Raw genomic sequence first — 16,771 nt, 5'->3', positions numbered from 1 at the left:
TGTACTGTTTTGTACTTGCTTTCTTCACTTAACAAATATGTCTGGAAGAGGCCTGCATCTCACACTATTCATTTATCATTACACTCCCATCTCAAGCAGTGAGTTACCTCTTTGTTATTCTTTTTTTTTAAAAAATATATTTCTTAAAGGTCCTGAATATTTTCTTCTTTGGGTTCCTGGTACTAATATTTTTTTGTTCCATAACTTTCATTGACTTGATTCTGTATATATCTTTCTGTCTTGTGTACACAAAAATTTATAACTTGTCTATATTGGTGTCACTCACATACAATCTGAATTTCTTTGGCTATCTTCCCATTTCTTCCATAAAGAACATCATTGGTAATTGCTTATTCAGAATTTTACTTTTCTCAAGTTCTCATCCCTCTTGAGCCCACTAAGCTTTTAGAACCTCTGGCTTTGGAATCAGATCTATTTCTTCTGCCTGGACCTTTTTGACATCTGCTTTCCTGAAATCTAGGGTACAGAATAGACTGAGCCCAGAGCAAGGGATCCAATGCAGAGTTGGTCAGGTCCGTCCTGACCCCCGAGCTGTCCATCCTTCCACCCCAAGATTACACACACAAGCTAAGACCCTGAATTCAGTGGTTGACCTATGGACCATCTTTGGTTCTATGACCACAGTCAGTTGAACTAGGGTGGAGATACCTGGTTCAAATCAAGCCAGTGGATTCTCTCTCCTGGGAAGATAGAACAGGGATGCAGAGGCTATCAGTCTCTTCCAAGCACTTGCATGGGAATAGTAGGAAGCAGAGCCTGGAGCAGCCAAATCTGGCCCAGATGCATGCAGACAGCAGAGAAAGCTGGTTTTCAGAGAAAGAGAGAGAACAAAGCAGGCACAAGGAAGGAAGCAGATGCTATAGCAGACATAGTTTTTGCCCTGCCCAAATTCTCCTGGGTTCCTTTTACCAGGTCTGTGTGTGCTCATACCCAGCCACTGCAAGCCTTGCTGCTCCCCACTCTCACCAGTGACTTTCCGAGGCTTGCCCTTGGGTGCCAGAGCCTCCTCATCCATGTGGAGAGCTAGGAGCCCAGAGGGAGTTTTGATTCCCTCTATGCCCCTCCTCCTCCCTAGCCTCAAGCTATAATCATCAACTGATGAGTGTGCTAGTACAAAAGTCCACCTCTATTGCTTGAGGCAACACAAACTCTGAGGTCTAATTATACCTCTGAGCCACCCATTGGTCAGCTCTTACTAAGTTCACCCAGGAGCATCTCACTTAAAACCAAATCCTTGGTGGTTGGAAGAACCTAATGCAGAACAAATGGGAAGCCAGGTAGCCCAGAGAATCAGGGTGGCCTTGGGCCTGAGAGATTGCTATTTCCCAGTTCAAGTACCTTGTGGGGCCCAAAGCTTTCCCCTCCGTGGGTTCTATGGCCTGCTCCTGAATCTTCAGCTCTCTTACCGCTTTGAATTAAGCTTGAACCGGCCAATTTTTGACTTATACCCTAAAGACCTTACTTGAGAACATGGCATTCCCTCCCTGCTGATGGAGTCACTGTCCTCCAGAGTTCTCAAGCTTTTACTTTGATCATTTATTTCCAATTGGTCACTATCTGGGAGATGAAATTAATGAGAATTTATCAGAGGCTCTGCTTTGACTGGAAAGTGGCTTCCATCAAAATTTCTAGACCTTTAAGTCACTCATCACTGCTATTTTTGGCCATGCTTATGCTTTTACATTTATTTCTAGATCTTGAAAGGCTAAATATACATTATATTTATTATGAAATACATACATTTAAAATATGTAAATATTATGTATTTATATGAGTTACTCTTATCCTAGAAATAACTTTTAACTATAATTAACAGATTTAAAAATATTATTTTAATGCCAAGTTCATGTCCTTTGCTCTTTTATCCAAAAGTCTATTTATAGGGGAGGAAAAAACAAGCTCATGTTCCTTATTTGGTGTTTATGTTTCTTCTACTATAGCCTGCCTTACAAAGATATTTTTGTTGCTGACAGTTTTTTTCCCTTTAGTATTCTGTCCTGAAAGCCAGGGGCTTCTTTGTGTATTAGTTATCAAGTTCTTCCTGGCTGTGCTGAAAGGTAATATTGATTAATAGACTTTTCTGTCAATACATTAGGTGTTTTCACTGTATTGAGAACACATTATACAATTAAAAAATATAAAAAATCAGAAAGAAGGGAGGGAAATCACTGTAGACCTGCCAGAAGCCATGTCTCCTTCCCCAGGCTTTACTTTGCTCATTAATAAAATAATGATGTGGACATAAAAGACCTTGGCAATTCCTTGTAATGCTCCAAAGGGAGATTTTGGAAGAAAATGTTAGCCACAGACTGACTGGAAAAAGCACAGGACAGGAAATTAGTTCTCATTCTTTTCTTTTTTCATCATTTTTGAGACCTTGTTCTTTGCCACTATCTTTCCTAAATTGCTCCTTGGTTTTCAACTGTTCTTTGACTCCCTGATCATCTTTTACCTTTAGACATATATGAGCAATGCTTAGGGGCTCCAAACATTTCAGGCATTCCCACAGATCATTGGACTTGATTTTGTTCAATGCTAATTGAAAATCTAGAGGGCCCTTTGCACAGCACTGCACATAATATTTCAGTAAATTCTTGCTAAATGGCTGGTTCAGAGAAGGCAGAGAGGGTGTATAGAAATACCTTAGGAAAGGAAGGGAAAAATCTAGAGTTCAACTCAGTTAATAATGACACATATTAGTGCTTTTGGAGTCTATTTTTAGATCAAAACTGCAGAACCTATGACCTTCTGCAGGGCTGTGATTGTGTCATACCATGTGTATAATAAAATAATAACTACTAACATTTAATGAGTGCTTAATATATGTCAGGCATTATTTAATTTAATCATCACAAAACTACAAGGAAGGTAACACTGATTTCATTAAATCAGTGATATGTATTTGTTTGTTTGTTCCCACTAATTTTTCAGAGTCCTGATTCATCTTACAATTGATGGTATTTTACAATCATTATTGACCAGGTTGTAGCAATAAGCAGTGATCTTTGCCTGTATGTACGGAGACTTGGTCATTGCTATTAAGATTAGCATTTCCAGTTATATGCATTGTTGGGACTATATGAGGACAGAAAAACATGGAAACAGAGGTGGAAAGAAATGTCTGAACTAAATTTTCTTGCAAAGCAACAACCAAGAGCTTCTGGTATAGATGAAAGAAATTTCAAAGCCAAGAGAGGCCAGTATGACCAATTTATGCATTATACAGGGCTATTGTTTAAAACAACATGCCAAAGTTTAACTGGCAGTATTTGTCTTTCTTAGACTAGATTATGCCTTTAATCAAAGGGATCTTAGATTTGATTAAATATATTATCTCCATTTTGCAGATTAAAAACTAAGGGTTGAGGAAATTTGGAAATTTGCTCAGTTTACAGTGCTAGGAAATTATAGAGCCAAGATTCAAATCCCAGGCAGTCTGATTCTAGATCTCATGGTCCTATTCACAAAATTACCCTGCATTTGACTGCACTTAGCAGGGTGCCTGGTAAAATAAATATTTGTCAATACAAACTGAACTGTTTAAAGAGGGTTTATTTTTGGTGAGAAAATAATCAGAGATGCAGAGAATGTCTCTATACATGGAAACATTCTGATGGGAGAAAAACTCGGAGCTTAGTTGCTTCCAAAGCGTCAAGGTTAAGTGCAGAACTGCAGAAGACTGTATCCTCCACGGCGTCTCTCCGCCAGATCACTGAACACGCGCGGAGCCCAGACTTGCGCCAGCTGTCGCGGGCTTGGGTCCTTGGGCAGCAGCACGCTCTGGGACTCTGCGTGGATGTTCATAAGAGCCGGCCCCCAAGAGGCTAACTTCAACCCATTAACTGAATTATTTCTGATTTTGAAACGTAAAAGTTTTATTATAATGTTAATTATCTTTTCTGATTACTATAATAACATGCAAAAAAAATCATAAGGCGATAGTAGCTACTGTTAATTCTCTGGCATACATACATTTTCAAGTTTTGAGTCAGGTTGCTCTGTAACCTCTTCTTCAGGCAATATATTTCATAAATATCTTCCTTATATTAAACATCTAAAATACAGTATTCCATCTTGTAAATATTGTGTTTTTGAAACACTTAAAAGTTATGTAGAGTAGAAACACTCTGCAGATAAGGTTTACTAGCCCTAAAGAGAAAATGGGATTTCCTCAGACAAAATTTAACTGTAGCTGAATTTTTAAAGTGAAACTATGGAAAACTGTTCTCTGAATATCCCCCTTGAAACCCTCCGTTCCTGCCCTTCCCCAATCTTTTTTTATCAAATGAGTCATTTTTTTTTTTTTTTAACTACCCGAAATATGATGTAGTTTTCTAGGCCAGATGAAACAAAGTGCCACAAATTGTGTGGCTTAAAACAACAGAAATTTCTCCTTTCACAACTTTGGAGCCTAGAAGTCTCAAATCAAGGTGTCTGCAGGGCTCCTCTTTGAAGACTCTTGAGCTAGCTCCTTCCCTCTTCCAGCTTCTGATGGCTGCCACATATCCTTGGTGCCCTTTGGCTTATGGGGCATCCCTCCAATGCCCGCCATCTTCACAGGACCGTCTTCCCAACATGCCTCTGGATCTTCACATGGTCTTCTCCCCTCTGTGTCTCTTCTTTTAAGGTTACCAGTTGTGTTAGATTAAGGGCCCACCCGACTTCATCATGACATCTTTTTTTTTTTCTTCTATTATTACTTCTTGTGGTTAAAATATGCCTAACAAAATTTACCATTTTAATGATTTCTAATAAATGGCATTAAGTACATTCACATTGTTGTATAATCTCCGCTCTTTATTTCTAGAACTTTTATCATGAACTCTCCATTAATTTAGGTATTAATTATTTTCAGTATTAAAGTGTTATAGTTTCCAGCATACGGCTCCTAAACATATTTTGTAGATTTATACCTAATCATTTCATTTGGGGTAAGCTATTATAAATTTTATGTATATTTAAATTTCAGTAGATATTTTACTGCTAGTATGTAGAAATATGATTGATTTTTATGTTGACCTTGTATTTCACAACCTATTAAACTCACTTATATCTAGGAGACTTTTTGATTTCTTGGAGTTTTCTATATAATCATCTTATCTGTGCAAAAAAACTATTTGAATCACTTTCCAGTGGGTATGCTCTTTATTTCTATGTCTTGCCTTATTGCACTGTCTAGGACTTCCAGTGAGATGTTAAAGAAGATGCAGAAGCTTGTGGTTTTTGTTATATTTTTAGAGATACACTTATCAATCTTCTATGAATTTTAGATTTGAAGTGATAACAGAAAAGACTTTCTCACTGAAAATGACTATGTAACTCTCCTTTTGAGTGCTTTTTGGAAAAAAGATGCCAAGGAAGCTATGAGACCTAGATAAGAGAGAAAAAGAGATTGAAAGAGGCATTACTGTCTGTAGTCTACATATTTTTCATGATGTCTGAGAATTCTAATGCAAAAACTTGAGTTATTTTGAAATTAATTTTTTATTGGTGGACTCTTTAATCACAATCACTCTTGAGACTGGACTATGTGAGTGAAAGCTATTTAAGTGTCATATGACCAAGGATACAAAAGATATTCACACTCAATTTAAATGACTGGTCTGTTTACTGATGCAAAATGAGATAAAATTCAAGTGGCTGACAACTAAGTATGATTTCAAGAATGACCAATAAATATATGACAAGATTCTCATTCTTATTAGACATTACGAATGCAAATTAACACTCTAATGTGACACTATTATATACTCAACACAATGGCTAAAATGGAAAAAAACAAAAATATACTGAGGATTAGTCAGGATGTGGAATAACCAGAACATTCATATGTGCTGTTGGGACTATAAATTGACACAATCACTTTGAAAAATTGGTATTATCTAACCAAATGCTATCATGCATATCCTGTGACCCATCAATTATAGTCTTAGGTAGATGTCCAAGATAAATGCATACATGTGTTTGACAAAAGATAGATACAAGACTATTCAGAGCAGCAGCACTATTGGAATAGCTTCAAACTGGAAGCTATCCAACTCTCCATTAACGAATGGACCATGAAATTATGGCATATTCAAATTGTCGTATACAAAACTTTATTAGTTGAAAATGAATCAATTATAACTACATACACTAATGTGGATGTATCTCACAAACAATGTCAAATGAAAGAAGCTAGATACAAAAGAATACATACTGTATTAATATAAAGTTCAAAAATAAACTAAAATGACCTATGGTGCTAGAAATCAAGATAGTAATACCCTTGAGCAAGGCAAGAGTGAAAAGGGAATGAGAGGGCTTCTGGGATGCTGATAATGTTCTGTTTCTTGACATGGGTACCACTACACGAGTATGTTCAATTGGTGAAAATTTACTAACTAGTACACTTCCGATTTATAGACGTTCTTACGTATTTAACATGGTTTAAAAAATTTAGTTTGTTCTTATTCAGGGAGCATGGTAGCTAACAGGTGGAGTAAGACACAACTGGCACCCAAATCCAACCACATGATGCATTACTTTTAATATGCTGTTGGATTCTGTTTGCTAATGTTTTAAGATTTTTACATTGTTATTTATAAATGAAATTGGTCTATGGTTTTCTTTCTTGGTGCCATCTTTATTAAGTACTGGGATCAGTATAGTACTTGTTTCATAAAATAGACTGGGAAATTTCCCTTCTTTTTCTATGCTCTGGACATTGTTAAATAGCGTTGGAATTATATGATCTTTAAAGCGGGAGAGAACACAGAACTCCCCTGTGAAATCTGGACCTGGTGTACATTTTAGTAGAGCTCTTTACTTTCTCTATTTCTTCACTGATAATTAGTCTATTTAGACAGGTTAGTTTTGATAAGTAGTCCTTTTCTTGAAATTTATATGTTAGAACATTAACTGTGTTATCTTAGGCTAGATATCCAATAACTGGAAGCCTCAGTTTCTCTGTCTGAAAAAAGGAGATAATGACAGAACCTCCTTCATATGTGAAAAACTGGTAAATAGTAGCCAGTATGCTAGCAAATTTTAATACAGAAAAAGTATCTTTCAGAACACAATTGACCTGCCTTGGTATTTGAAGACTCAATACAACCTAAATCCACTGCCTTGCTTAAGTAATGTCCTTTCCTTAGATAATGACCAATTATGATACATACTAAAAATTTTACTTTTTCAATTTTCCTTGTAGTTTTCAAAGTGATTTCACATGTGCTGTAGTCATTGGTTTCGTATAATTGACAGGAAGGCAGTGGTTTATAAATAAGCATTAAATTTTTTTCTGAATATAAAATTAATAGATGCTCTTTGAAGAAACTTTAGACATTTTGGAAAATAATTTTTTAATAAGAGAAAAACATAATTCTAACACCAAATATAGCACCTATGTGATGTATTTTTTCTTCCAATTTTTTTCTTGTGTACTTAAGAATCTAAGCTGTGACTCAATTTTATATGTAATCTTATGTCCTGTTTCTTAAACCTAATATAATGAAAACAGTGATTACCCTCTCCAGGCCAGTCTCGGCAATATCCTGTCCAACAAGAACACATGTGACTCTAAAAAGCCCAGAGAGATGAGGTAGGACTTTACTCAGTGTCTCTTAAGGAGATGGTGATGGAGGAATATTGAAGCAGGTACAATTAAGAGAACTCCATGGAAAGTTAGAACAGTGTAAAACAAATTTTTGGATGTTTTATTGTGTTTTCATGATTAACATTTCTCTGACAATCTCTCTAGACGGTAACAGGATAACAACTGTTGTCTTTTCTTCCCGTCCTTTAGCCTTCTGTGCTCATTATGCCTCAACATAAATTCTCTTCTAATTCGATATAAATGGAATCATCGGTGAGAATATGGTGGCTCTGCTAACAACTACATGTACCAGACCCCCTTGCATTAGATGTAGCATTTTGACCAAATTCTAGTCAATGCGGTGAGTGTAAAACTGACGCATGTAACTTCCGGATTGTGGCCCCAAAAGGAAAGTGTGTTTTCTTTTCTTCCCCTTTCACCCCTCTCCTTGACTAGAATGTGGAAACTGGAAGCCATGATGAGGATGGTAGAGCCACAAAATAGAAAGAAGCTGGGCCTCTGATATTGAGAACTCATTTCTAGACAACCTGCCTGGATTTCTATTCAAGAAAATTATACTTCTATTTTGTTAAATAAAAGTTTTCTGCTAGAGCAGCGTAAATTGTAACAATACATCTTCTCACACAAGTTTGTACACAATTCTCTTATTATGTTCTTTGACCCACTGGCATGGCATCCTTGTGAATGCCTTATCATACAAGGACAGCTGACACCTATCCTGGCTGCCACCCTCCATGCTGGGCATGGAGATACCTTCTTTCTACCCTGATGCCTCTCCATTTCTATTAGGCAGAAGAGTCTATTAAGCACTTTATTAAAAGTTTTTAAAAACTTAAAAGAAACAAGACTTTAACGGCTGAAAATGTTCCATTCTATAATTTTTTAATCAATACCTATCATTGGCTATTTAGGTTGTTTCCAAATATTTGTCATTACAAAAAATAACAAGGCATAGTGAAAAGAAAACGGGCTGCAAGAGAGACAGATGCGAATTTGACTTCTGCTCCTACCACTTAACCATCTGCGGATTTGGGGCAGACATTTCTCCTTTCTGGCCTTTAGTTTTATTATTTGTATAGTAAACACCAGAATACCCACCTCTCCGATTTCTTACAAAGATTAGTGACAATTACATAAATCAGATAGCATGACAGCACTCATACACAGCAGACTCAGCAAATAGTAGTTATAAGTAAAGGAGTGATAGTATATTTTTGTACATAATACTATTTCTGCATGCCAGACTTTTTCTTAACTGAAAAAATTCTTGAAGTGGGGGAATTATTGGTTCAAAGTCTAGGTTGTTTTTTAGATTCTTAATACATACTTGTCAGGACTTATTGACATTTTTCGAGTTAATAAACCAAGGCTCTGAGAAGCTAAGTGATTCAGCTATGGTTTTAGTACTCAGAAACGATAGAGACCAGATTAAATCCATATTTTCTAACTGTGTCTTGGGCAATTTCTACTCAATGTCACAGACCCAAAACCTTAACCTTTGCAGTGTGGGAAACTGAATTAAAACTCTTTGTGAAAATCAGCTGTGTACAAGCTTCCTTATAGCACCACTGTTTCATTCTGACTCATCCTTCCCTCAGTAAACTTTTATGGGCATGCAGTAAGGAGGCGGGTGTGGTGAAAAGCTGTCAGCTGTGGTCAGGGAATCGGGAGGCCTGACGTTTCTTCCAAGCCCTGTCATTTACTCTTCGTGTTATCTTGGCAGAACAGTCAACATATTTGGGTGACAGTTAACTTATCTGTAAAGTGAGAACTGGGTGATTCACTTCTTGTTTAAAGCCCTATCGTAAAGTAGAGCGTTGTGGACAAATCTGAGTAACTGAAACTGAAATCGTCTTCCTAGGTGCCCTCTGCTGAGTGTTATGCCACAGTTGAATTAATTGTTGCAAATGTATATACATCAGTCTATATTTTCTTTCGAAATATATTCAGACCCTGAAAGAACAACCTATGTATGCATAGCCCATAAATGTTCATTAGAAGGTGGGGTTGAGAATTTGAAGTTAGGTCTACCCAAAAGTTTAATGCGTCAGAAAAAAGATGTATTTGTGTGATTAAGGACTAGAAGGAAAATGAAAAAATGAATGCTATTGGATTTGGAAGATGGCATAAGGGTAGAATTTTACTTTTCAATTACCCTTAATATTATTTATGCAATGCCAACATCAACAATAAAAATACTTCCTAAGATGCTGGTGGTGAATTCTGGCTTTGAGAACTTTGCTTTGAGGACTTAAAAAAAGTAATATCTTTTTCTTTTTAACAAAAAATATTTTCAAAGTCCTGTTTAGCTTGAGTCAGAGTGAGTAAATATAATAGATGTGGGTAGCCTTCGGGGCGGGTGCGGGGTGGGGGGTGTCTCCAAAAGTGGCCAGAATGTACAAATGGGCAGACTTATGCACAGAGCACATTTAATGATTTACCGAGTAAATAAGTTTTTGAGATGTAGTAGCAGAGGATCATCTGAGCCCTGTTTCAGGATATACCTGCTTACTCCAACACTTCCCTCATTCCAATCTACTTGAAATTAGAGGCAATTAGTGTTGGCTGCTGTCCCTCCCTGACTTCTCCCTATGTTTCTGAAAGCACAGGGTTGCCTCTGCATATGTGGCTCTCAACCGGGGATGGTTGAACCCCCTTTTCTACCCCAAGGGATATTTATCAATGTCTGGAGACATTTTTGGTTGTCATAAACAAGGAAGCTGTTTGCTATCTAGTGGGTAGAGGCCAGGGATGCTACAGTGTATAGGACAGTCTCCCATAGCAAAGAATGATCCGGCCCCAAATGTCACTAGTGTTAGTGTTGAGATATTGTGCTTTAGAGATAAGAGAATTGTAGAGTGGGGGCTTCTGGCCTAGTCCCTGTGGCAGGCTGTCATTTGCAAGGGCACAGAAAGTAAGTAAAGGGTCACAGCCAGTTCTGTAGTTCTACCCCAGAGACATCATCAGGTCCTGAAAATCTGGTGCCAGGAAGTTTTGTCTGGATGAAGGATGACCTCACCTGTGGACACAGGCAGGTGGACCTTGCCCCAAAACGTTGCTTGTGACATACACTCCTACACTTTGGAGACTTCTCCATGCCATCGCCCCTTCTGTAAAGCCTGTTTCTTACCACAGCAAGCTTCCCGCAAAACCAGTTTCTCAAGCTCTGCAGCATAACCCTAACACTTCCAAGCCATTTTTCTTGATTATGTGAATTCAAAGGCTCAGGAGGGCATGTAGACGAGGTCAAGTATTCAGTGAAAGAGAAACTATCAGAAACAATCATAAAACAATCAAATTATGGTGAGGAAGTGCAACAAGAATAGACACAAACTCCACCCAAAGGATGAAGATGGGGCAACAGTGGTGAGGTAGTTCTGAGAGCTGCTTGCAGCACCAAAAAAGGAAAGATAAAGAGAAAGGAATCGGTCAGAGACCCTGGAATCAGAGAGGAAGAGGGTCCATGAACAGAGTAAAATAATGTCTATGTCTCGATGGTGAAGAACAGGAGCTTATTACCTTACCATGGCTTGGTGGAAATATTTCTTACAGCTCTTGGCTTCTTTCACTTTAATTTTGTAGTCACTGTAATTCTGACCTCAATGTGTTTTTCCAAGATCATGTTTTTCAGTTGATCAGCTAAAATGAAGAAATGACTGCTTTTATTGTAAACTAACAAGTGAGCATTTTGGTTTTGCTGATCTTGCCCCCTCGCACTGGAGTGAATCTGAATTGCAGGACCTAGAAACAGCTGGAGCAACTTCAGCTTTGGCAACTTCCATGGCAACATGATGAGGGACCATCTTGCTTTAAGGGGAGGCTTTCAGTAACAAGTTATTAAAAATGGTTTTCAGCATGAGTGGGTCTCTGTGCACAGATCGGCACAGCGAGTCATGCTCCCTGAAGCCAAGGCCCTTTCTAATCTTTAGTGATTGACAACACTGATGGAGAGAAGATAGAAAATAAGGCCTCTGAAACACCAGGTGATTTGGCTCTCTCTCTCCCATGGAAGGATTTTGTCTTTCCATCAGTCCAGCAGAAGACATAATCTCATTAATTAATCAAGACAATACACAGTGAGGAAAAGAGAGGGCCTTTAAATCCAGAGGATTGGAACAGATAGATGAACCTGAGCAGGTCAGTAGGCATAAAAGGTTTTTCCAGAGTAAAAGTCAGCAGAATCTCTTGAGCAGTTTTCAAGGCCAATGTGGGGAGGAGGCGAGGAAAGCAAGACACTCTTTCTCAGGATTCAGCAGGCAGTCCTTCCTCACATTCTGCGCCCTGGGCATGTGCTCACTCTAGTACTTCTTCTGGCAGTTTAGGTCTTCTTCCAGCTGCCCTACCAGCTTCTGGAATGTCTGTGGTCTTAAATCTTTTGCTGCAGACTTTGCCCAGCTCAGATTCTGGGATTCAGCCTGCTCATATTTGGGTCTACTTCTCACTCTGGATCCCCGTTTGGCCTAAGCATACCCAGACCTGCCTGGCCAGCTTAAACAGATTCAATTTAAAGGTTCCACCAGTGGTAAATAATTGTGCGGCTCCTTGACTGAATGTTGTATTACTATACCCTTTATCTGAGATCCATGTAACCACAGGAAGAGTCTGGGCAGGGTCAGCTAGGAAAATATCATCCATGTTTCACACTGAATATTAAGACCCGATGAAGCCCTATAGAGGCCAAATTACAGTTGTAAAGCCTGTGTAGCAACCAGGAAAGGTGCTTGTGGTGAAATGTTTCTGTGAAATAGGATAGGAATGTGTATGATGCCACAGGATATTTCTGAAAGATGATACCAGAAGTATCTAGGTCTCCACTTCCAGTCCTGCTGAATGAGAACATTTGAAGCTAGATCCTAAGTATCTAAACTTTCATCAAGTTTTCCTGGCAGTTCTTATGGATTCTAAAGAATGAGAGCCATTATGGAAAGAATGGTGTGCTTGAGACATGACCCTGCAGCAAAGAGTTGTATCAGATACAGTGAGATTATTGATGGATTTTTCTTACCCCACAATTTTTACTAGTGCTATTTTATTTTTACAATGAAAAGTGAAGTATTTTACTTTTACAATGGAAAATAAGATAAAAATAAAAACAAAGAAAATAAATTTTAAAAATTTAAATATATAAATAAAAAAGGAAGGAGGAATTGGATGGAGAAGGACCTAGAGACAGGGATACAGGTAGGCAGCCCTGAAGAGCCCAGGTGAGAGATGATGAACACAGGACCTATGTGATACAAGTACAGGAGAGGACCTTTGGACCTAGACTAGAAAACTTGGGTTTAACGCCAGCTCTGCATTACCAGCCGTTAACTTGGAGGTAACACACAGCTCCTCAGGCTTTTGTAAAGTCTGAATTTAATAACTGCTGACATTATTGAACACTTTCTATATGCCAGTCCCTATTCTCAGTGCTTTACATAATTATCTCATCCAATTATTACAGAAACACTTTGGGATAGATACAATTATCATCTCGACTGTTCAAATGAATAAAGTGAGAAACAGAGAGGTTAAGTAACTTGCCCAAAGACACTCAGCTAGAAAGTGGTAGAGCTGAATAAACATGATTTGTGATGCATAAAGTTCTATATCGTAAGGAGGCAGCTTTTTTCTTTCTTTTTTTTTTTTTTAGTGGCAGAATAATCCCTTTAATCAGAAAGAAACCTTTAGATTCTTTTCTGTGGTTTCACACATTACCTGCTCTATTCCCAAAGAGTCACTCTTGCTGAGATCAGCATCACCTGAGGGAGACTCTGAACTGGATCTGCAGGGGGGAAATACTATCCCTGCCAAGACAAGTAAGTATTGTCACAGGGAAGCCCGGTAGAGGCCAGCATCCTCACACTACATCTGCCGTGTGACTAGGAGGTGTTACCTGCACTCTGTGCTCCATGAACTAGCTCTCCAGCCAGAGCTTGGATTTCAGTGTCAGTAGACCTGGGCTCAAGCCCTAGCCCTGCCACCTGCCGGTTGTATGACCCCGGGCAACTCAGTTAACCCACTGGCTTCCATCGGAGCTGCTATATTTGTGGATTACTTTGTTTTTAAAAAGTCTTGCAGGTGATTCTAAGGTGCAGCCAGCAATGAGAACCTCTGATTCACCTTTCCAAACTTTTTGTTCCTTATGTATAAAAATAGAAGTAACCATTCATAACCAAAACTTACTCTTTGAGCACCTATTAAACATTTTCTAATTTATCGATCTCAGAAAGCCCAGGAATTCAATAGTATTTATCCCCTAGAGTTTGTGGTTAGTGGCAGAGCTGAGACCCAGACCCAAGTGTTCAGTCTCCAGGTGCAGTTCTCTCCATGGCCTGACATCAACTAAGAAACCCCTAGCACAATGCCTGGTACATAAGTCAGTAAATGTAAAAGACTTAATTATTAACTTGAGGGTAGACTTTATTCTAACCTACATCTTTCAAGACGTCTTGAAGCACTGTTTTTTTTTTGTTTTTTTGTTTGTTTGGTTTGTTTGTTTGTTTTTTAAGGTATGGCAATGTGTTCCTCTTTGGTGATTATTAGATACATAAAATTCAAAATCAAGGCCTACCCCAGCCCTGGATTTCCTAGATTCTTCACTCAGCTGTGGTCTACATCAGGTGGTCCTTTGGGGCCACTTCAACATGATCTGTTTCTTGGAGCAGAGGGGCTTGGAAGTTGTGGTGATACAATACAGCTTATGCTGTATCTCCTTTGTCTGAGGGTCCTGATTCAGGAAATCTTTCTTGTCTTTGAGTATCTGGATGACTTACTGGTACAGTCCAGAAATCTCAGGGTTATGGTCAGGGTCTGTCAGCCTGGGAGGCCAATTGAGGCTTGTGCTGTCTCCTGGTGGCTGAATCACAAGGAAGTGTATGAAAGACATAGTGTATCAGCAAAGGCTTCCTTGAACTCCCCTGCTCGCTTCACCTATGTGTATCAGAATCACCTGCAGTCCTTGGTAAAGCTCCCGCTTCTGGGCTCAGTGCCCAGATTTCTGATTGAGTATAGTTGTGCATTTTGAACTAGTTCTCAGATGCTGCTGATGTTGCAGGTCCAGGGGCCACACTTGAGAACCACTGGAGTAGAGAGGCATCTGTCATGACCACCTGGATTTGTGAGACTTCCTCTTGGGGATTCTGGCAATGACTCTGAGGCAACCTAAAGGCTGGCCTGGCCCAGGAATTCCTCCGCCTTTTGGTTGCATTGAGGACAGAGGTCCATGGGGAGGTTCAGGGGGCAGTGATGTCAGGCAGACATAGGACCAGGAGTCTAGACTCCGGCTTACTAGGTCAAATGATACTCAAGTCTGGAGTTAAAGTCTTGCATGCTAGTAGTGAATATCAAATCCAGGGAGAAATGCAAGGCTCAAACACTAAGAAAGTCTTAAAGATAACAGCAGACAAGGGCCAGGGACAGCATAATTTGGGATGGTGACACTGATGAGTAGGAATACTACCACCATGACTGGTCCTCCGGCAGAAGGACTTGATATTCTGCATACTTACATTCTGGGCACCCAGGCAACAGAAAGGGAGATGTTCTCTTGTCAGAGCTGAAGAGTAAAGTGGAAGAGAGAGTCAGATTACCATAGGTGCTTTCTGCTTCTGACCAGGGCTGAGGCGGAGGAGCTCAGAGTCCTGGGGGTAATCCGGCTAAGCCATGTGAAGATATCTGTGTGATGGACATATGCTTGTTGCCGTGGGAAACCTAAAAATAATTTTTTGTATGATGTTTAGTGAGGCAAGAAATTGACTCTGAGAAACCATTTTGGTAAAAAGGTCTGATGTCAATGGCTTTTGCAACTGTAGACGATTAGCATTCAGGTCTCTTTAGAGCTAATCTGGAGTTGACCACTGCTTTGCATCTGCCGGTTCTGCCCCAACCCCAGAAGCGTCACCTTCATTCATTCTGAAATTGCATTGTATTCTCCTACCATATGATTTAGAGCAAGTGAGATGGCAAAGCTGAGGTCAGGACTGGTTAACTGTTTTCCTGCAGTACACAATGAAGTGCTGGCAGAGCCCTGAGCTTCTCCTAAGCTCCTCCATTAATCATTCGAGCTGTGACACTTCTAGACCAAATGAGGACACACTGCTTTAAATGAGAAAAGAATATGACCTAGCCTAGGAGTTATAATTTTTTTTATTAAGAAAAAAGCTATACACTGCTTCATCATAATAAAATATTTTTAAAACTGCCTATCTATTGGTAAATTGCTTTTATTGGAGCATCTTAAAATCATCAGGCCAACTCGTGTGCTCCAAAATGCACTGGTATCCAGGTCAGAGGAGGCTGTTTCCTTTACGGAACGCCTCTGATGGAAAGGATACCAGGATCTGAATGCTTAGCATTCTCCACTGGTAAGCATGTTTTAGTTTTGTCTTCCACATGTTTTAATTCCACTGAACACTGTATTCGCTAAAATAAGAGTCAGTAGTAGAAAGTATTAAGATGAGTAAGCACAAAAAAGGAACAGGAAGCAAAAAAGTTTCCATGCGATGACTGACAATTAAAAATGAGAAAGGCTTAGAAAGTCTCCCAGTGCTGATAATGGCCTTCGACATAGTAATTATACTAAAAGGGCTTGCGACATAATGGGAGAGACAGGGGAGTTTGATAATGCTCAACACGTCTCCTCTGAGGGCTTTTTGAAAGCTGGTATTTTTTTTTTTTTTTAACTCAAAAAGGGTTCACAAAGTGAAATTCAGTGCATTTACCAGGTTGAACATTCATACGGTGTCATTTTGAGAGCATTTGCCAGCCAAGCAAACATTACTGCTGTCGCCGTCCAACTGAGACAGCTCTGCATCCATTTTTGGCTACGTTTCGATGACAAGATCAAATTTAAACACCCCCATTACTCAGTGATTTCAACCCCACACATACTTGTTAACGTTTGCTTTGTCGGTTCCTTTCATTTCTGTGCCTTAATTCTGTAGGGCCTATGAGTTTGTTTGTTTGTTTGTTTGTGGACAGTAGCAAAAACAAACCAAAGAATACTGGAATTAGCTAGAACATGTAATGTTCAATCCAGTCTCCGATCAGTACAGACACTTAGGGGCCTGGTCACTCATGTATGTTTCTTTATAATCACCAAACATCCCACATAGTTGAGTTTACACACTCTCAAAATATGAGACAATCAGTTTTAGTGAAATAGGAGTC

This window comes from Pteropus vampyrus, unplaced genomic scaffold, assembly GCF_000151845.1.
Source record: "Pteropus vampyrus isolate Shadow unplaced genomic scaffold, Pvam_2.0 Scaffold83, whole genome shotgun sequence".
NCBI classification, from domain to species: Eukaryota; Metazoa; Chordata; class Mammalia; order Chiroptera; family Pteropodidae; genus Pteropus; species Pteropus vampyrus.
Note: the sequence above shows the minus strand (reverse complement) of the source record.